Below are 23,571 nucleotides of genomic sequence, written 5' to 3' on the forward strand. Positions count from 1 at the left end.
TAATGACATCTCAAATTCTTTGCACATTTCATTTCCAAAGTTCTTGCATAAAGAATCATTACCACAAAAAATAATATCATCAACAAATATGGCTAAAATCAATATTCCATTATCCTCACCATTCTTCATATACATGTTGTTGTTTTCACTAGTCCTCATAAATCCAATCTTGATTAAGTAAGAGTGCAACCTTTCATACCATTCTTTGGGTGCTTGCTTTAGGCCATATAAAGCTTTGTTCAACTTACATACCTAATTTTTATTATTCTCTTCAATAAATCCTTCAGGCTGTTCAATATAGACTTCTTCTTCTAGTACACCATTCAAAAATGCAGATTTAACATCCATTTGATATACCTTGAAATTTTTGTAAGTAGCATATGCCAACAATGTTCTCACTCCTTCAAGTCTTGCCACAGGTGCAAAAGTCTCACCATAGTCTATTCCTTCTTCTTGAGCATAACCTTTGCAAACTAGTCTTGCTTTATTCCGAATGGCCTCACCTTTTTCATTTAGCTTATTTCTGAAAATCCACTTTGTACCGATTATATTTATCTCTTTTGGTCTTGGGTCCAGTGTCCAGGTTTCATTTTTCTCAATTTGTTCAATCTCTTCTGTCATAGCATTCACCCAATCTTCATTTCTTAATGCCTCTTTTACTATCCTCGGTCTCGAATATCAGACATTTGTTCTATCTCAGTTTGTTCCTTGTCATCACTGGAGCATCCTTATCTCCTATAATCTGACTTGATTCATGATTTCTTCTAACATATTTTGCTAATATAGGCTCAGTAGGCTATGTATGATCTTCTTCATCACTCGGTAATTGAGTATTTTCTTCATCGGCTTTCTCGGTTAGACTTCTCGGTTGTACATATACAAGCTTTTCATAATCTTCCAGTTCTTTGGAGTTTCCTTCATCATTCCTTTCTGCAAATTCATCAATTTTCACATTTGCACTTTCCACTATTTTGTTAGATGATTTGATCAGACATTTAAATGCTTTACTCCTAGAGGAATAACCAAGAAATGTTCCTTCCTCGCTTTTCTGATTAAATTTTCCATTTATGTCATATTTGTGAACATAACATCTACTTCCAAATATTTTAAAATAACTTACATTTGGTTTCTTGTCATACTAGATTTCATACGGTGTCTTCATAGTTCCTTTCTTCAGTTGTACTCAGTTCAGGGTGTAAACTGTAGTGCTTATTGCTTCTCTCCAAAATATTTGAGGTACTCTCTTTTCTATCATCAAGGTTTTGGCACAATCTACAATCAATCTATTTCTTCTTTCAGCTATCCCATTTTGTTGTGCTGTTCTCGGTGCAGACACTTGTCTCTTTTACCATGATCATTGCAAAATATGTTAAATTCATCTGAAATGAACTCTCCTCATCTATCAGATCTTAGACATTTCAACTATCTTCCTATTTCATTTTCAACTCTTATCTTATACCATTTGAACATTTGAAAGGCTTCTAATTTCTCTTTTAAAAATATAATTGATATCATCCTTGAGTAATCATTCACAAATAATATGAAGTATTTATCACCATAATAAATTTGAACTTTCATAGGACCACAGATATCAGTGTGTACAAGATCTAAAATTCCTTTAGAAGTGTAAGACTTACTTGTAAAGCTTGATTTTGTCATCTTACCCATCTGACATCCTCGACATATTGCATTCTCAGGTTTTTCCAAGCTTGGTAGACCTCTTACTCGGTGCTTCTTACTTATTTTGATCAGGTTATCAAAATTTACATGACAAAACCTTTTATGGCATAACCAGGTGTCTTCTATTTTTGCATACAGACAATTATTCCATGTTGAGTCAAGATGAAATGTATTACCTCTTGTTTGAGTCCCGATAGCAGCCAACTTTCCATGTTTGTCATGAACTTTGACAATTCCTTTCTGAAATTCTATTCGGTATCCTATATTGTTTAGCTGTGCTACACTCAACAAATTGTATTTCAAACCTTCAACCCAATATACATCATCACATTTAGCATTGTCAAGAAGTGTGATAGATCCTTTACCTTTCACAGGACATGGTGCATCATTACCAAATCTTACATAACCTCCATCATAATCTTCTAATTTAACAAACTTGTGTTGATCACCTGTCATGTGATGTGAGCATCCACTATCTATGATCCAAGAATCATTATTATTTATGTGTGATATTAAGGCTTTTTCTTCATACCTTTCTTCATCTGATCCATCTGTGATAGCCACACATACAACTTCCTCTGTCTCAGTCCCATCAGATTTATCATCATTGGATTCCTCATCAGCTACTAGGCATGTCTTTCTATCTCTCCTTCTGAAGTCTCGGTGCCCTCTGTATTGGTAGTCTTTCTATCTATCATCTTCGTATTCTCTCTTTTCACTAGATTCTTTGTCAGGACAGTTTGAAGCCATATGTCCAATTTTATCACAGTTAAAACATTTCAAAGGTAACTTTCCTTTATACTTACCTTTGCCTCTCGGTAACCTTCTGGCCAATAATGCTTCAAACTCTTCTTGCTTTCTGATTTCCTCATATAGTTTATGTACTTCCATGTTTTTGTGAAATCTCTCACTTGCTCCACTATGATTTCCTTCGGCATACTTATACATTCTATCATTGTAATCATTAGATTCATCAAGATGAAAAGAACTGAATGCAGATTCAACTTTGTTTACCGAAGACCCACTGTTATCAAAATTACTCAACTCAAAAGCATGTAGCTTACCGATAGTAGCATCCAAAGAGATTGGTATGTTTGGTACAAACCTTAATTCATTAATTGCAGAGACTTGAATGGCATAAGTAGGTAGAAGTGTTCTCAACAACTTACTTGTTACATCCTTTTCTTCAATAGTTCCTCCTGCTCCTTTGATTTGATTGACAGTTTTCTTAAACCTTGTACTGTATTGGATTATGTTCTCACCTTCATTCATTCTCATAGATTCAAGTTGTCCTCTTAGACTGTCTATTTTTGCTCTTTTAACATGTTCATCACCACCATACACAGATATAAGCTTATTCCACATAGCTTTGGCATCATTACAACCTTCTAGATCATTAAACTCTGAGTCAGTCAATGCTGATGTTATTTCAATTATTGCTTGAATACGTTCTTGCTTTGCCTTTCTCTCTTCCATTGTCATCGGGTAGGTGCTAGGTGTAGTGTAATCATTCTCCAGATAATATGTTGTATATTCTCCAATTCCTGATAAGTGCAGCTTCATCCTTTTCTGCCATGTGGAGAAACTTGACTTGTTCAACTTTGGTGCATCCCTTTTATACATCTTCGGATCTTGCCTCAAGTTCCTTTAAACTTTTCTTTCGGAGTTCAAGCTCTGATACCAATTATTAGTTAGATGAGAGAGGGGGGGGGGTGAATCAGGTAAACTCACCATTCAATATATTCATCAGATTCAACCTCGGTAGAACTTACTTGATATGCAACTATGACTGTAAATCATTCAAACTCATAAACTAATAAACTTGAAACAACAAAACACATTTAACACCAGATTTAACGTGGAAACCTAGATAGGGAAAAACCACTGTGGGATTTCGGACACACTAAGAAAAAATACTCTTCTAGAGTATGCTCGGTTGAAAGCCAATCTTGTTAAAGATTACATAAACACATTGCTAGATGTGACCTGGTCAAGGGATTTCCCTCAGATCTATCAGAATCTTGCACTTTGTTAGAAGTGACCTTGTCAAAGGATTTCAAACACTCATTCAGAATGTTACCTTGCTAGAGGATTTACAAATAAGACTGTTAGGTCCACTTAGTTAAGAGATTTCATGTCACTTACAAAATAAATAACAGTAATAAAATATATCTGCAACTTCACATCTGAAATGTTAAAGCAGACTCTATGTGCTCAAAATAATCTTGTCATAAGACTTATCTTCCTCCTTGTTGGGCTTCTCAATCTGTTTTTCAATCAGATCTCCAATCTTTTGTACTCGGTAATCACCTTTGTAGTATCACTGCTCTTCTATTTGCCCACATTCTTTGTTCATCAACTTTTCCTTATTTATAAGCAATTCCAAACCACTTAATCTCCTTAATCACATTTCCCATGATTAATCTTAGCCATCAGATCTTCAAGCTTGACTAGGTTCATTGAATCCTTCGAACTAAAAAATGTTTTATCTTTCCTTGGAATTTGTATACCTTCATTGGTACTTGTGCTCGGTTATGACCGTTCAATCCGCGTTGTAGATCTAACTCTTGTATTTTCATTGTCATTGATCCTTAACAAACTTCTTTCATGATATTCCAATCTCCTATAAATCTCCATCTCATTGGCATCCTTCATTTAATAATGTATTTATTCATCCAATGCATTCTGTTACTGCTCGGTTGATACTCGGTAAATACTGAACTTTACTCGGTAGACATTCTTTCTACTTTAACCGACACTGATAACCTTGGTGTTTACCGACTAGCTCCTTGCTTGGTAAAATAGAACAGTATCAAACCTTTACTCATTCTGATTCACGAAATCTTTTCTCCTTCATATTCAGTCTTCGAATACACATATATAGGATATCAAAATAATCAAAATAACATAATCTCATCACTGTCTAACTCGGTAATAGTTGCCCATTGAATAAATTATTACTCCCCTTCATTTTGACATTCTTTCTATGTCACTTATCGACATCTTTATACTCATCAAAACATACTTTTTAAGATATGGCAACATCATACTGAATCAAAAAATCAATTGCTTGACAATAATGACAAAATGATATTATTAAGACAATAATCATCCTTTATCAATTATATCAGCAATCTCCAACAACCTTCTCAATATAATCATACCAACAAACTTAATGTAATGCCAACAACTCCATGGACCCCTCCAAAAGGTTATATGGTGGTTTGGTATTCACCCCTACACTTAGCACATCAATTTCACCCTGTCTCCTCTAGTCGGGTTGCTCCTGGACTCGTCAAGAACAAGGTGACAGGCATATTAAATGTCATCTCCAACACTTGTCCCTGCATATGTACACTGTACAAGTGGTTTTCCTCCATGTCCCAATAGGCCGTGATGGTAGCACAAATGGAATTCATGGGGCAACCATTTTACATAAAACTGCTATGTACAAGACAAAACAGGCTATTTGCAAACCAAAACAAGAAAACAATAATACAAACTAATTAAAAAGATTCAAATGGAACTAAAAACTCTGTAAAACACTAAAGAAACTCAATCCATTACTGGAACAATGGATTCAATCCATTTGTATTCAAAAAATGAGCAAATAAGCCAAAATGATGACAAATAGTCCGAAAATGAGTAGTTTCAGAATGTTGGACTTACAAAAACAATACTCCAACCTTGGTAACTATGCAAGAGAGGGTTCTTATAGTATTCCCCATGTGTGGAGTCCTTCTAGGGTTTTTTGTCATCCCTAACTCGATCGCTAACCAATTTAGGACAAAAGTTGTCATGACAACTTTTTGCAACTTTGCACTTTTTGGCCTTCTCAACCTATGAGACCTATTCTAAGTTATCACTAATGACTTTTAAAACATTTCTAATACTAATTTAACACTCCCTAATGCCTATACCAATTTTTGACACTTTTGACCATCAAGAAGGTCAACTACCTACTCAAACCACTATTTATGCACAAAATGCAAACCTAAGAAGAACTAACTCAAAATAGGCGTACATTTCACTCATCACACTCACTCTTGGACCCTCCTGGAGTCCTTATTCACTACCTGACTTTGCTAGGGTCAGTACAAGCCAAAATTGAGAAAAGACTACTAGCCTAAGTCCTAGGTGCTCCTGCACCAAAAGACCTATTATTTTGTTACTCTAGCTAGTTCATCACCAAAGAATATAATATTTTTTTGTGGTTTCCCTTTTATAGGTCACTCATGTAGGACTCTTTCTTTAGGTTTGCTCAGTTTTCCACTTCTAAGGTGCCTAAGTGTTCCTATTATAAAATAGTAGTCACACCTACAACACTCGCAAAATAAATAAATTAATATTCCAACATTTTCTTCTATCCTCTCAACTTATCCATCCATATACCCCTAAGCCCCTTTCTCAATCCCAAGTAGAGTATAATCTTATTGAGAAAATTCCTCTTACTCTTGAAAATATCTCTCTAGGATATTCTTCAAAACTATCTGCTTTATCATGCAATGCTTTAGGAGGCTCTACATAAGATCCCAGTGCCATCTTCTACTAGCCTAAGTGATGTTAATGTATTGATAGATTGTATGTAAATACCATGGGTATTAGGCACACTCTTGTTGATATTCATTCAACCCTCAACATTTGTAGCGTTGATCTGTTACCTAAAAATAAAATTGATCCAAGTTCACTTGCAACTTCATCTATATGTATTCATGGATTTGATAATGTTGGTCACTAAGCTCTAGGTACAATCATACTACCTCTGCAACTTGGACCTATATCATTCCCACCCTAGTATATGTAATTCCATGTCATCTACCATACAACCTTCTTCTATGAAGATTATGGATTCATCTATGTGTACAATCCCATCTACCTTGCATCAATCTATCAAATTAATAGCTAATAACTAGGTAGTCACAATCAATGCTAGTCCTAATGTCATCTTACCTCTTTAACATGTATTGATATTGCCCATTTAGCAATTTCTCTCACCTTCTTCGGATCCATATCTAGTCCTTTCACAAAGATGAAAAACCCTAAATAAACCAACTTTGTCTCCATGAAACTACATTTCTTGATATTGATCAACAACTTCTCTTCTTCTACTTGTTGGAACACTTGTCTATATGCCACATATGCTCTTCTTTTGTCTTACTAAAGATCAAAATATATTTAGATAAGTATTGAGGAGCTTATCTAGGAACTCCTTCAACGCCTCATTCATTAACTGCATGAATGTGCTTGGTGCATTAGGTAGTCCAAAGGTCATGACTAGCCACTCATACAATCCTTCATTGGTCTTAAATGCAGTCTTCCGCTCATTAGCATCTTAGATTCTTATTTAATGATATTCACTCTTGAGTTCAATGTTAGTGAAGTATTTTTCACCACTCAAATAGTCCATGATGTCATCCAATCCTAGCAAAGGAAATTGGTATTTGATAATGATCTTGTTGATGGCTCTAGCATATGTACACATCCTCCATTCTCCATCCTTCTTTGGGGCTAAGACAACAAGTACTGCACAAGGGATCAAGCTCTCCTAAATCAGCCCATTTTTTAGCAACTCCTGCACCCATGTACTTAGCTCCACATTTCTATCAGTTTTATCTATCGTGTTTCTTTATTTAAAAAACTTGCTCCAAGTATGAAGTCTATGTGATGGTTGATACTTCGGATTAATGCAAGTCCTTCTGGAACATTCTCTAACACAATACCTTGATACTCCTTTAGCAACTTTGAGACCTCCTTTTCTAATACTTCTTCTCCCTATACAATGGCATTCCCTAAGTCCTTACTAAAAAACTTCCTCGTAATGTGTTCAAAACAAGTATTCTCATGCTTCAATCCATCTAGGAACTTCCTCCCATCTACAAGGAATATTTTAGTGTTACTGTATATCACCTACTTCTGCTCTTCCTCTAGGGGAATCAAGATATCATTCTTCCCATTCAAGGCCATAGTTTATTTATACTTCCTTCCATCATGTATAGCTCTCATGTTATATTGTCAAGGTCTACCTAATAGCAAATGATAGGTTTTAGATGACATGATGTCACATAGTACTTCATTGCTATATAACCTAATGTGAAATTTGACTAAGTATTGTTCACTTACCAAGATTTTGTGATCATCTTGAATCCAAGCAATCAAAAATGAGTTCAAATGTTTCATCCTCTTTAGGTTCATCTTTCAAACTATCTCTTATGAGGCCAAATTATTTTTGTTACCACTTTCAATGATGACATTACAACATTTGCCTCCTGACTTACACCTTGTTTGAAATCTAGGCTCTTCATTTATGTTGATTTCTCCTTGACCTTTATCTATATTAGATATCTTCTAATGACCAAGAAATCTCCCCTCTTAAAATTCCCCATGGATCCAAATGATCTGTTTGGTTCTTCCTTGGTGTCTACTACTCCGACTTTAGGTTATCCTCGCTTCCTCACACTTCCTTGGTAGCACTCAAAGGCGTGATGTCCTACTTCTACACACTTGAAACAATTTCCCCATAATGATCCTTGGTCGAATCATCTTTCATTCCTCCTCCACTGCATCTAGCCAAATATTCACTTCCCTTGTTATGTCCATCATTTCCTCTACCTTTTTAGTGACATTAGCCACCATAGGCATTTTCCTCGACGACATCTTTCTTTCAGATTAGGCATGATTGCCTTAGGTTGAAACACTGGCCACATGGTTGCAATTGCCTCAATTTGGTGCTTGAGTAACAACACACACAATCTACCATAGGCCAGTGATTTTTCCACACCAAGGCCTTTCGAAACACACGCTCCCAAACACTTATGCAGTCAAGGATGGAGGATCTAGAATGGATTGTCTAGCCTTGTAGTAGAATTCAACACAACACTTAACACAAGAATGAATATATGCAACTTTATTGATTAAAAATGCCCACAAGCCTTCCCATATGCAAAATTACATTAGGCCTCATTAGCCCCACTTGTAGGCACACAGGCTACCATAGACTTATTACAAATAAAATTGTATAAAATGTGTTACGAATCCTATTTCCCTAATCCCTAGCCCCCTAACTATGAAATGTACCTTCTATTGATTCAAGAAAGTTAGTATATACTATCTCCAAGCATTACGAGTGATCTGTATTGGCCTCAACTAGGCCCCCAACCTAATATCCACGGTAACATGTGTGTTAGCTCAAGGATACATCAAAATTTTATGCTAAGTTATGCAAATTTGTCTAGGTGTTTCCAATACCCATATAACCCATGTGATGTGCCATGTAGGCTCTGCAAGGTATTGAATAGTCCTACACAACTATCATTCTTAGGTCCAGGTTTTGGTTGCTGGAGTGAGTGAACTTCTAGTGAAGAGAACTTTTGAACAATAAGTCTTTGGTTGATGCCACCTCGGTATGTTGTAGTAGATTTATCGTGCTATCTTCTATTCAATCCATAATGATAATTTAGCTGATGTGGTAAGATATAGTAAGGTTCATTGGGATGATCCTATATATGAAATCTAGACATCTACAAAAATAGGAAAAACCAATGGTTGTGTTGTATAAGGGATTGCCTCAATCAAAACTCGTGTTGGTTTTACCACCTTCACAACAAAAACAACAATGATGATAGAAAGTGCATGCTCTTGGGGAAGTAGAGGTGAAACAAACACCAATAATAATCATAAACAACACAAGGACATATTTTACCATATAGATTTGAAATCCTCATTGGATTGATTTTTCCACACAAATTGTACATAAGAAGGAAGAAGCTTCCTTGAGATCTTGCATATGTTAGTGCAACCATAATAATAGCAATAAATAAGAAATATCAAACAATTCTTAAGCATGGTTTTCTTATAATCATGGAGTTTATTAATTTAGAGATTGCAGATTGTCATTGCATTTATCTCATGTATATATCTTTTTTTAATCTCTTTGTCTCATTTTTTTGTTTCTTCACTTTTTTTCTTTCTCTTTAGGGAGGGAGGAGGTCATTTATATAGGACGCTACACATATTTTCCAAATAATCATTTTAGTGAGGTTGACAAGCAAGGTCACGCTCTTTGATATCATAAGACTAATATTGAATTCAAAACTTTTATGTGTGTATGGTCGAGATGCTAGCACATCATGCTAGAGTCCAAGCATACTTTTCTCTCAAAGGGCCCAATAACAAAGTGCTTAATCTAGTTTTATATAAAGGTGATGAAATAGGCACATTATAAACATATTCAAACACACATACTAAATTGAGTACCAAACCTAGCATGAATTTGAAAACAACAACAATTTATGATGCTATAGGAACATAGAAGGAAAATACATGTAGGCAAATGATGCAATAAAAAATGGAGGGTCTATAATGGATTGTCCATCCTTGCAGCCAAATCACACATAAAGACACCACATAAAATGATTGCAAATAAAAATTATGAACTTTATTAAATATGATATAATGCTTACATGCCCACATGCCCTCACATGACAAATACATTCATCCCATTTTCCCCATATGCTAGTGCACAGGCCACCATGGGCTCATTATAGTGAATATACTTAAAATAAAAGTCTTTCAAAATCTACCTTCTCCTAACTACTACTCCTTAACTATTTATGATCATCTCTCTCAAGAGTCTTTAAGTATTTATATATTAGATCCAAACACTAGAATTGATTCACTTTGGCCTCCCTTGGGTCCCAAGTCTAACTATTAGTGTAATGTGTGTGTGTCAGCCCCAAATGCTTAAATAAGGTACAAAATAGTTGTGGAGGGGTGCAGGCCCATCTAAAGGTTGTGTAGACCCATATCCATCATGTGACATGTTGCATAGGCTCCCTAAGGTTGAGGAAAGTTATGCATGCTTCCTCTTTTAGGTCTGATATCTGGTTTTTTGGGATGCTCCTGCATTAGAACCCTGAGGTTATTTGAAACGAGTGACTCACACATTAATGGTTTTGGATATGATCCAAATCACTCAAGTTCAACCTTTGAGATCAACATTGCATTTTCTATTGGCTTTCCCTTCCATTTGGCTAGATATTCCTTATGCTCCTTGTTCCAGGTGTTGCATCTAGTCCGACTATCCATAATCTATTCTATCTGCTTTGGTGGTAATTATGACTATTTTTCCTAAACTGATGCCTATGAGTCTTCCTCCTTGGTCAATATTCTATGAAATTGGTAGAGGTCTGCAATGTTGAAAATCAATGAGATGCCAACACCTTTCGATAATTCTACTTCATAAACATTCTGATAATCAAACCTCTGAATGATCTTGCAATGTCCAAAATTCTTCATCTTTAACTTATTATATGTGCCTACCGAAAACCTCCCCTTCAAGATATGCACTATGACTTCATCTCCAACTACAAACTCCTTATGTTTCCTCTTGGTATCTGCCCATTCCTTATACTTATTATTCATGGCCTCTAGATGTTGATTGACTTCCTTGTGGATGGCTTCCATATGTTCTACAAACTCCTTTTCCTCCACACTCCTCTTATCTTTTGAGTTTGGTTACTCCTTTCAGATGCATTCTAATAACCATTTTAAATGGTGTCTTTCAGGTACTCTAGTTTACTCAAATGTTGTATGCAAATTCCACCTGTGGTAAGATCATGTTCTGATTATTAGTTTTGTCTCCTACCAAATATCTAAGAAAGTTCTCCAAGCTTCTATTTACTACCTTTTTCTATCCATTTGTCTACGAGTGAAATGTGGAGCTGAACTTCAAGTTTGTCTACATTTTCTTCCATAATGTACTCTAAAAATATCTAATGAATTTGGTATCCCATTCTGAAACAATTCTCTTTGGTACCCCGTGCAATCCCACCATTTATTGAAAGAATAATTCAACAATATGCACCACATCATGAGTCTTATTGCAAGGAACAAAATGTGTCATTTTGGAGAATCAATCCACTAAATAAATATGGAGTCATGTCCTCTCTAAGTCCTCAATAAACCCTACACAAAATCCATATTGATATCCTCCCAAGGACTTTTCAAAACTCAAAGAGTTTGATACAATCCAATATTTATACTAGCTCCCTTGGGTACCTAACAAGTCTTGTGCTTTTGAACATACTTCCAAACATATTTGTAGATTTGAAGCCAAAAGAAATTCTCACTCACCAAGGCTACAGTTTTGTCAATTCCAAAATCCCCTACCAACCCTCTAAATTGTTTATCCTTGATCAATTTTTCCCACAATGAGCTTCTGGGGATACATAATTGATTCCCTTTGAACAACATGTCATATTGGGTGAAATACTCTAACCACTTGCTTCTGTCAATCACCATCGGTTCTCTACTTGCCTTCCAGGTCTCCACAAAGCTAGGATCAACTTCATACAAATAATTCAGTTCATCAAATCCCATCATTGTTACCCTCATCTACATCATCAAGTTTATTCTTCTTCTTCTTCTTAGTGAATCCACAACCCAATTTTACTTCCCATTCAAGTGCTTCAAGACAAATGGGTAACTCTACATAAACTCTACCCACTACATATGTCTTTGGTTCAACTTACCTTGACTGTTCAAGTACTAGAGGGCTTGATGACTAGTATAGAATACAAACTCCAAAGTAGTAGATAGTATCTAAATTTCTTGAATGCTTGAATTATGGATTAGACCTCTTGATTATACATTGAATACCTTCTCTAAGCATCATTCAACTTCTCACTAAACTAAGCAATTGGTCTTCCTTCTTGGCTTGGGATCACTCCTATAGCACTACCACTGGCATCACGGTCTACTTGAAAGACCTTGTTGAAATTCAGTAAGGCTAGTACTAATTAATCCATCACCTTTTTCTTCAGTAATTCAAAACTCCTTTGTGCTTTGGACATTCACTTGAACTCTTGCCTATCTCCCTGCATTGTATTTGTCATTGGTGTACAGATGGCACTAAAATCCCTGATGGAATTTTGATAAAAACTCACCAAGCCATGAAAATATCTTACCTCCCCAATATCTATCAGTGTAGGCCATTTTTAAATTTCTCTTAATTTCTTTGGATTCATCTTAAACCCTTTCGGAAATATCACAAATCCTATATAAAATATTCATCTACTCATGAAACTGCACTTCTTGATGTTGATCAACAACTTTTCTTCCCTCAGTCATTGAAACACTTGTTTGATGTGTTGGATGTGCTCTTCCCCTATCATGCTAAATTTAGAATTTCATCTAGATAAATAATGAGAAACTTACCTTGGAACTCCTTGAGTACTTTATTCATCAACCACATGAATGCACTTGATGTGATAGTGAGTCCAAAAGGCATGACCAACCACTCATACAATTCTTCATTGGTTTTAAATGCATTTTTCCATTCATCACCTTGCAAAGTCTTGATCTGATGGCATCCACTCTTGAGGTCAATCTTGGTGAAGTAATTTGTACCACTCAAAGAGTAAATTATGTCATCCATCCTTGGAAAAGGAAACCAAAACTTAATTTTGATCTTGTTGATGGTTCTTGAGTTAGTACACATCCTCCATTCTCCATTTTTCTTTGGCACTAGAGCAACATGTACCACACATGGGCTCAGTCTCTCCCAAATCAACCCTTTCTCCAACAATTCATGTACTTGTGTACTCAGTTCAACATTCTCCTTTAGTGTCATCTGGTGCACTACTTTATTAGAAAAAATTTCCCTTGATATAAGATCTATGTGATAGTTGATACTCTAGACTAGCGACAATCCTTCTGCAACATTTTCTGACACAATATCTTGGTATTTTTCGAGCAACTCTACAACCTCCAATATTTATCCACCTTTTATGCTAGTACTTTTGACATCCTTACTATCGCATCTCTTAGAAATGAGTGCAAAATATGTGTTTTCAAGATTCCATCCATCTAGGAACTTCCTCCCATCCACCAAATAGATCCTTTCATTACCACACACTACTTTCTTCCATTCTTCCTCTAGGGGAATCAAGGTGTGATTATTATCATTCATAGTTACAATGTAGGTATTCTCCCTCCCATCATTTATGACTCTTTGATCATACTGTCAAGGTCTCTCAAACAACAAACAATAGGCATCCATTGAAATGATATCACATAACACTTCATCCTTATATGAACCAATCTAAAAAATGACAAGGCACTACTCACTTACCAAAGTCTTGTGATAATCTTGAATGGAGGCAATCTAGTATGGGTTTGAGTGTTTCATGCTTTTCAAGTTAAGGTTATGCACCATCTTCTCTAAGACCAAATCATCAGTATTGTTGCTATCAATGATGACCTTACAATACTTGCCTCCTAACTTGCATCTTGTCTAGAATAGGTTCCTCCTTTGTCTCTATTCATCTTTTATCTTTGTCTACAACAGGGCTCTCCTCATGACCAATGACTCTCCCTTATCCAAATTTCCCATGGACTTGGATACTCTATCCTACTCCTTCTTGGCATGGGCATTACTGGCTCTAGAATCTCTTGGCTTCCTTGTGCTTCCTTGATGGGATTCAAGAGCACGATGTCTAACTTACCCACACTTAAAAATAGGTTCCCCAAAAAGGTCCCTAACCAAATATCTTCTCCTTCCTTTGGTATCCATCATCACAGTGATATCCTTCCTCTTCCTTCTAGTTATGATATGAGTCCTCCTTGGGTTTTCTCTCCTCCCTTTGGTAAGGGTTCCTTCCCCTATTTTACTTAGTGTAAGACCTTCTCTTAGTGCATTATGTCTATCCTTCTAAAACTTTCCAATTTTTGCTTCCTTGCATCCACTCTACTCTCCTAGCAAGCTTTTCTTCTACCTTCGATGCGAATTGGTAGGCTTCTTCCATGGTGGTCATCGAAACTAGGCTTAATTCCTCCTGAATGTTTATTTTGAGATCATTAATATCGCACCACCTTCTATCTTTGAAATTCATCGTGTCTATTCCTGATGATCATCTTGTGAAATTCCTTTGTGTACTCCTTCACTATATCTCTCTTTGTCACAAGTTTTGAATCTTGTTTAGCAATTATAACTCATAATCTGCGAGTATGAATTCACCTTTTAGTTTCATCACCATCCTTTCCCATTTTGTAATCTATTCCTTCTCTCTTCAGTTTTTATCCAATTGCACTTCCTTCCACTAGATGGAAATATGCCCTTTCAACTTAGTTTTGATAAAACTCACTCATTTTGGATCTTCAATCTCCTCATATTTGAATTATTCCTCCACATCATCTATCTAATCAATAAGATACTCCAAATTCAAGCATATAACATAACTGGGAATTTTAATCCTATATCCTCGACTCCTTATCATCACTTTCATCTTTTGGTCTAGGGTTTATGCCCCTTCTTTGTTCTCCTTCCACAAAATCCATCTGGTTCTTCATGACTCTCATCATATCCATAATCTCCTCTACCCTTCTGGTAGCATTGGCCATCATTGGCATCCTTCTTGGTGGCATCTTTCCTTTGGATTAGGTGCGACTACCTCAAGTCGATGATCTAGTTCAGGGTTGCAACTACCTCAATTGGACGCTCTGTTGGAAACACCTACAACCTATCTCTAGTCAATATTCTATCTAGACAGAGAGATTCTAGATTACACACTTCCATAAGACTTGAATATGACTCTGATACCACTTGATGTAGTCAAGGATGGAGGGTCTGGAATGGATTATCCATCCTTGCAGTCGAATCACATACAAAGACACTAGAGAAAATGAATATGAACCATAATTATGAACTTTATTGAATATAATTGAATGCTTACATGTCTGCAGACTCTCACATGAAAAATACATTCAACCCATTGGCCCCACATGCCGGTGCATAAGTCGCCATGGGCTTATTACAAAGAAAATACTAAAAATAGAAGTCTTTCTAGATCCACCTTCTACTAACTAATACTCTCTAACTATTGATGATCATCTCCCAAGAGTCTTAAAGTGTTTATATATTAGATCCAAACACTATAATTCATCTGTTTCGGCCTTCCTTGGGTCTCAAGTCCAACTACTAGTGTAACATGTGCATCAATCCTAAAGGCTTGAAGAAGGTCCAAAACTAGATGTGGATGGATGCAAACCCTTCTGAAGGTTGTGTAGTCCCATATCCACTATGTGACATGTTGCATAGGCTTTTCAAGGTTTAGGAAAGTTCCATACTCTTCCTCCTTTAGGTTCGGCTTGGTTTGTAGTTTTTTGGGATGCTCCTACACTAGAAAATGTGGAAACTATACATGAAATAATCAAGAGGAAAGGTATCATTGGTTGAAGAAATAATGTATAAAGTAATATGGGTTGTGAAATGAATATTGGAGATACATTACAAACATGATATAAATGAAAGGCTAGAGTGTAAAGATAGACAAGAAAGAAAATTAAATTGCTAAAACAAGGGTTGTGCACAACTATTCCTTAACATTGCAAAATATTTGAAAGTAGAAATAATAAAAGTGTTTGTTTTTTTTTTAATAAAAGTGGAAAATCCACTAAACTTATATATTAATAATAAAGTGTTTACATCGGGTTCAAAAAAGGCATACTGGCAGGAAAGAACCCGCAGGAAATGATGAATACTAAGAGGGGGGGTGAATTAGTATGCCAAAAATCTTTGCACTAAAACACTTACACAGTCTAAAGATAAATCGGTAAAGCAGTCTAATAGTCAAACCGGTTACCACACATGCAAACCAAAATGCGAATAAAACATTCACCCACAAAAGCAATACAACCATAACACAAGATATTTGACGTGGAAACCTAATTGGGAAAAACCACGGTGAGATGGAACTCACAAGTCACTATCTGCAGAATAGAAACCAAACCGGTTAAGGTCTTACAATGTTCTTCACCAGAACAGATCCTGTTAGGAATCTCAATCTCTGTTAGGAGATAAGGCCGATTAAAGACTACCTTGTTAGAGGATTTTAGATTCACATGTGTGAACCACCTTGTTAGAGGATTTTACAAAGGCTTTGATGCCTACCCAGTTAAGGGCTACAAACTTGTCAAAGATGTGAGTAATCAACAAGTGTTTGATCTATCTAATAGCACAAACTGCTTGGTTAGATCCAGTATTTCTCACAGCTAATGCATTCTAGCATTACTTCAGTCTTCTCTATCTCTCTCTCAGTTACAACTCGATCTTCTCAGATAAGATCGCTCTTACAACAACTCAACATCCACCTTAAACCCTAGCTCAACATTAACCCTTTTCGCAACCACCTAAAACCCTAGACATGATGTCCTTTTAAAGGAATCTGATTTCATGTCGGTCCAATAGGATTTCTTTACAATTTCCTAGGTTCAATGAACCTAGACATACTTAGTAACACGACACAGGAATCACCGTCAATGTGTCGGCACCATCAAACAATCGGTGGATTGGTAACTCATCACAAAATGTCGGTTGGTAACTCATCACAGAGTATTACCAGTTCATACAAAATACCGGTTGCCGGTTTGACAAAAATGAAGACTGGTAAGAATGTGTTGTGCCACTTTGCTCCCTCGTACTACTTGTGATTTGCGAACCACTTGGGGTCAACATGCTGCTTCAGACCGGGAAACACATTCTGCAAAATCGCCACTAGTCTAGAGACTAGTATGCAACATACCGGTTGGAACAAATACCGGTTGAGCATAAGCTCATACATATAAAGGGGATCTCAATACAAGTGTGTGTCCATCAATGACAATCACAGCATAAACCACAAAAATGCCAACAAGAAAACCTTCGGTTGTAGCCTTCAAAAAGATAAAAATAGGCACTACCCTTACATCATATGTTCTGTCCAGTTAGACCCCCCACCCCCCTATCTCTACAATTTTTACAAGAGTCCCATGGGACAATTCCAAAAAACCAGACTATCACCAAATGAAGGGTAGATCAAAATTGCCATGAAGGACCACCAGGAAGATAAGTGAGATAAATTCCCTACCAAAGCCGTAGATAATCAAACTGAGCATAATAGAAGCCGAGGAACCTTCAAGCCTGCAACAACAAAAACCATTCCACCAACTACAAAAAGAAAATAGTTAGATATCCAAAAACTAGGAACTAGAGCTCTCCTCCGGAGGTTCATGAGGTGAGGCTGGAGGTGGAATAACCCTTAGAGGAAAAGCCAAACAAGCAGGAGCAGAGCACAAAGAGTCTAGAGTGATTAACGAATGTAATGCTTGAAAGACAACCCAAGCTCTATCCACATACTGATCAGGAGCCAAATAAAACAAAAAATCCATGGAGGCCGGAGTGTCTTCCATGGAATCACATATCAAACCCATTCGTAATTCATGCAGTAATTGGCTAGACCAGCCATTAGCCATAAGCTCGTGACGAGGAAGAAAGCCACCATAGTAAAAAGACCCCATATCAAAATGATAACCAACCAATGCATGAGAAACCAATGCCCAATTGCAAACTAATAGAAAAATAAACATGGAGACCAAGAGGCGGACCAAGTCCACATCAAGTAAAACATCAAAGAAAATAGTAACAAAGCGAGAGAGAAGCTTAGCACAAGAAACTTGAGGGCAAACTTGCAATCACCGACACCCCAAAAGCCTACGGAATTCAAAATCCACCACAGGAGTAAACAAGTTGAAAACCTTACCAAGCTTGACATAATTGTCCTCATTTTCTTCCCCCAGTATTCAGGCTTCTACTAAACACCAATGGACATAGAAGAAGACATTTGCAGGAGGAAGGGCTCCGAAAAAGCCACGAAAAACATAACATAAAAACTGCTTTGACAATAGCATGAGATAACATAAATGAAAAAACCGCCCTTAACTTTTCCATAATGACAATGCAAAATATCCATTGCAAGCTTACTTGATTAGAACAATTCACATGAATTAACAACCCTTACACTAAAACCCATAAATGCATCTCTAGCAAGCAAGGATGCCACCCTCAACAATGATTATCCCAAAAGCCAATTCTATCAAGGCCGAAACACACACAAGGTGGCCAACGATATAGTACTTACATCAAGTAATAAATACCCAGGATCGTACCAAATGTTAAAGAGTTACAAGCATGCCAAATCCTATAAAGGACTGAAAATAAAGACTGCACAAATCACACATGCCACCACCCTATAAATGTCTTTATCAATGCCAAATACACAAGGACAAAATGCGGTATCAATTATCAGATATCGGCCTATACAATGCATCCCACTGCCTTGTACATAATTTTGAGAAATAACCCTCTCCTCGGCTGTCGAAAGAAATTCAACTATACCTTTAGATTAATGTGCCTACAACAAAACATGCAAATTAATTGCTAGCCATACCTCATGGGATATACACCCCATCATCTAGCCCAGAAAGAAAATTTTAAGAACACACCATATATAAACAATAGTATAATCCACCTATCTACACATGTGGTGTAAACAAAATCTAAACCAAGAAGAAGATAGCATGCGTACCTCAAGAAGAAATGGAGATTGATAAATTGAAATGAATTGCCATAAACCCATAGTTAGAACAAGAAGCCTAGACCACATACCTCAGTAGATTATAAATTAGCCTTTAGGATGAAATGCAAATTGTAGTTTACCTGCCCACACCTCATGGGATACACACATCAACATCTAACCCAAATACAGAATTGTAAGAATACACCATATGTGAACAGAAACATAAACCTCCTATCTACAAATGCGGTACAAATACAATCTGATCAGAGAAGAGGATAATATGTATACCTCAAGAGATAATGGAAAAATAGCTCAAGACAATTACCTTAAACCTTGGGATTAGATCAAATACCCAAGAAGAATGTCTTGAGGAATGTCACACACCTCCATAATCTTACAATGAGCACCAGTGTCTATTGCCATATTAGCCAGAAAATCTTCCAACTTATTCAATTCTCTAAAACAATGAGATAATGAGAAAGTATCAAAGAAGGACAATTTCTCCAAAATATGATCTATAATGTACTTCAAGTGCTAGCAATTACTCTTACAACTCAAAACACTTTGATTGATGACCATCGAATCCCCCTGAATCAATAGATTTTTAATCCCTACAGAAAAAGCCAAATCAATCCCAAGGGATTAAGCTTGACATTCAGCAAAATTGTTTGACTAAGTACCAAGGGCATGACATTGAGCAGCTATTAGGACTGCATTGTGGTAAAAAATGGTCATACCGGCCCCAGCCAAACCCGGGTTACCCCTAGAAGCCCCATCAAAATGAAGCTTGAAATGACCCAGAGGAGGAGGGTCCCATCTAGCAACAAGTCTCTTATTACTAAGAGCCAGACCTCTTGCAACAGACCCATGAGAAGGGATGGCAGAAAGAGATTTCCATGTCCTTGTAATCCTGCCATCCCAATGAGAGAATGATGTCAGATTTTTGAAATTCTTATGAATATATGACAAAGCCACCTCCGAGATAGAAGCCTCTATCTTGAATAAAATGTCAGAAAGCGAAGCAGATAAATTTCTAAAAATCCTATTGTTTCTTTCTAACCATATGTTCCAAATGATAATCGATGGAGAGATGAGCCAGAGACAGGCATAAAAGGATGAGGGGAAGAAGATAGGCCAGGCTCTAAAGTGGGAGAGAAGGTCATTGCCAATGACAAAGGACAGACCTAGTTTCTCAAATAGCCATTGCCAACATCCAAAGGAAAAATCACAATGAAGGAAGAGGTGAGAGGATGATTTCAAATTCTTATTGCACAAAACACAAGGGAAAACAACAAACAAACCCATCCTATCCAGTCTCATCCCAGTAAGAACCTTGTCTTGTACAGCAAGCCAAGTAAATGCTCTAGCCTTCGGGAGGCAAGCTAGATGCCAAAATAATTTATAAGGCCAAGAAGAAAAGTCCTTAGCCGGCATAAGGGAATTATATCCATCTTTGACTGAGTACTTGCCAGATGTACCCTTAGTCCATATAAGCTCATCTTCCCTCTCAGACAAGATGATAATTCTATCTTTGAGGATAGAACAAAAATCTACTTTCAGGCTAGGAATAACATTAAGACAATCAATTAATTTTTATTTAGCCATCTTCACTTGTCCATTATGTACAACATCAAAATAATCAAACAAAAAAACCCCCCAACTGTCCAGAAGGATTGATTTTAATGGGGTCCAATCCCTAATGGAATCCAAAGGACAGTAGCCATTCCAAGAATCATCCCAAAATCTAACTTTACTACCATTATGCACAACCCAAGAAAGATGCGGCAACAAGACACTTTTACATTTCATGAAAAAATTCCAAATAGCCGACCCTTAGGGCAAATTCGAGACGCGAAAAATAGACTCTCTAACTCCACTATGAAGATACTTGGCAGACATAATCTTAGCCCAAAGGGAATCTGGTTTATCATACAATTTACACACTAGCTTAGCCCCCAGAGCCAAATTCTGATTCTCCAAACTTTGAATTCCAGACCCCCCAAGCTCTTTAGGAAGACAAACCTTATCCCAGGCTAATAAGGAGATACTAGATTTCCCATCCTTATTGTTATTCCAATGAAAAGATCTCAGGGTATCCTTTAAGCTGATAAGGACAACCTTGGGAGCTTTAAGAATTGACATTAAATAAATTGGTACCGCATTCAACACAGACTTAATTAGAACTATTTTCCTAGCCATGGTGAGCCATTTATGGTTCCATGACAGGATTTTATTTGAAACCCCTGAAATCACTTTATCCCAAAAACCCACCTTATCCTTTTTAACAAAAAAGGGGATCCCAAGGTAGCTGCAAGGGAAATCCCCAAGTTGGAAACCCCAAAACTTCTAAAGCTTATCTAGAATCAAAGAGTGAGTGTTTAAGAAGAATATCTTAGATTTGTCCTCGTTGACCTTTTGACCCGAAAATGAAACATAATTCCTAACCACTTTATCTATGACTCTAGCCTCCTTCAAAGATGCACTACCAAACAAAAGGTTGTCATCGGCAAAAAGGCAATGAGAAATCCTCTGATCAAAGTTTTGAATTTTGATGCCCTTCCATAAACCATTCACTCGAACTGATCTGATAGCCCAACTCAAAGCTTCAGCTAATAATATAAACAAGAAAGGGGACAACGGATCCCCTTGCCTCAGACCCCTAGAAGAGTGGAAGAAATCACAAGGGGACCCATTAACAAGAACTGAGAATCTAGCTGAGGAGATACAAGACATGATCCATTTTATCCAAGCCAAATAGAAACCCAACCTTGACAAAACAACTTTTAATGCATTCCATTCGACCCTGTCATAAGCCTTCATCATAGCTAGCTTAAGGATCATGGTAGGACATTTCTGAGCTGAAATCGAATGTAAAACCTCGTGAGCAACTATAGCCCCCTCAGAAGTTTCCCTTTGTGGAACAAAACCTCCTTGCTCAAGGGAGATATTTTTTGGTAAAACTTTGGCCAATCTCATAGAAATCACTTTAGCAAAGATCTTGTAGAGGGTGTTACATAAAGCTATAGGTCGAAAATCTACTAAAGTTTTAGGGTCCTCCTTCTTAGGTAAAATAACTATTAAGGTAGTGATGCTTTGCAAAAAGGATTAGAAAATCCATTTGATGGAAACACACACAAGAGCACAAGAAACAAACGTTAGTGTTCGCAACAAAAGATTATCCTAAACATGCATATCAAGAGAGATATTAAGCATGAAATAGAAAGCATATAAATATAGAATAGATAAACTATACTCCTCCAAATGCTAACCAAGATGCTCATAGTTGCTCCTCCCTTGTTCCTCTCCTCTCCAAGTTCCACATGAGCGTAGCTCTCAGCTTTTAGCACTAGCCATGGATGCCATATGGAGATTCAAGATGGTTGAATATGATAAGAAAATGCTATGCAAGTGTAGATAGTGATGCTATGAAAAAGCTCTATGCTAATACCAGTATAACAACAATACTCTAATGCTTCCTTCTTTGCTTGAGGAGAAGGGTTCTATTTATAGAAGAAATGGGGAAATGAAGGGTTAAGATTGAGCAATCTTAACAAGGGTTAGGATTGAAAGATATTCAATCCATGTGAGACTTTCAACCCAATCCCATGTTGACAAGTGTCACCATGAGGAGGCTTGAGAGGAGAGATAAGGAGCATTAAATGCTTGAGGGGACATGATGGCTACCCTAGGGGTTGGGTTAGGGTTAGGTTAATGGATATTCCTTTTATCCAAGGGATAAATGAATGTGCAAGGGTTAAATGGTTACCTTAGTCAAAGAAATAAATGCTTTGAAGAGACCCATGAGTCAAAAGGATGGTTAAGTTAGAGGAAAGTCTCTAACCAAAGGTAAAAGGTGAGTTAACCATAAATGGCTATGTAAGAGCCTTTAATGGTTTGGAAGACTTTAGAGGTTAACCATTTGAAGACATAAAGCCTTTAATGGTTATTGAAGACTTTGGAGGTTTTTGAGAAGTGACTTCCTTTTATTTAGGAATGTGACAATGATTAGGATAGGATTAGGCTAATTAGAAGGAGTTAGAAGAATCTAGAAGGGATTTAGGCATGCAAGTGGATTTTGTAGGAGAATGCAAGTGGGAGGAATTTTGGGATTTTCAATTAAAATAAAATCATTTATTTCAATTAAATGGTGTAATTTGCATTTGGATAGATATTTAAATAAATATTAATTTATTTAAGTGTGAATGTAAATTTTGGATTTTATTTAAATAAATCTTAATTTATTTACATGAGAAAAAGGAAGATAAAGCATTAAATGCTTGAAGACTTTGAGGGAAACCATTAAAGGCTTGAGAAGACTCTAGAAGGAAGCCATTAAGTTTGAAGACTTTAAGGAAAACCATTAAAGGCTTGAGAAGACTCTAGAAGGAAGCCATTAAGTTTGAAGACTTTAAGGGAAACCATTAAAGGTTTCAAGTGGGTGAGGATAGATAGGATTTTAAATAAATAATTTATTTATTTAAAATAGTTGTGCAACTTGCAT

Source organism: Cryptomeria japonica, chromosome 3, assembly GCF_030272615.1.
Source record: "Cryptomeria japonica chromosome 3, Sugi_1.0, whole genome shotgun sequence".
NCBI classification, from domain to species: domain Eukaryota; kingdom Viridiplantae; phylum Streptophyta; class Pinopsida; order Cupressales; family Cupressaceae; genus Cryptomeria; species Cryptomeria japonica.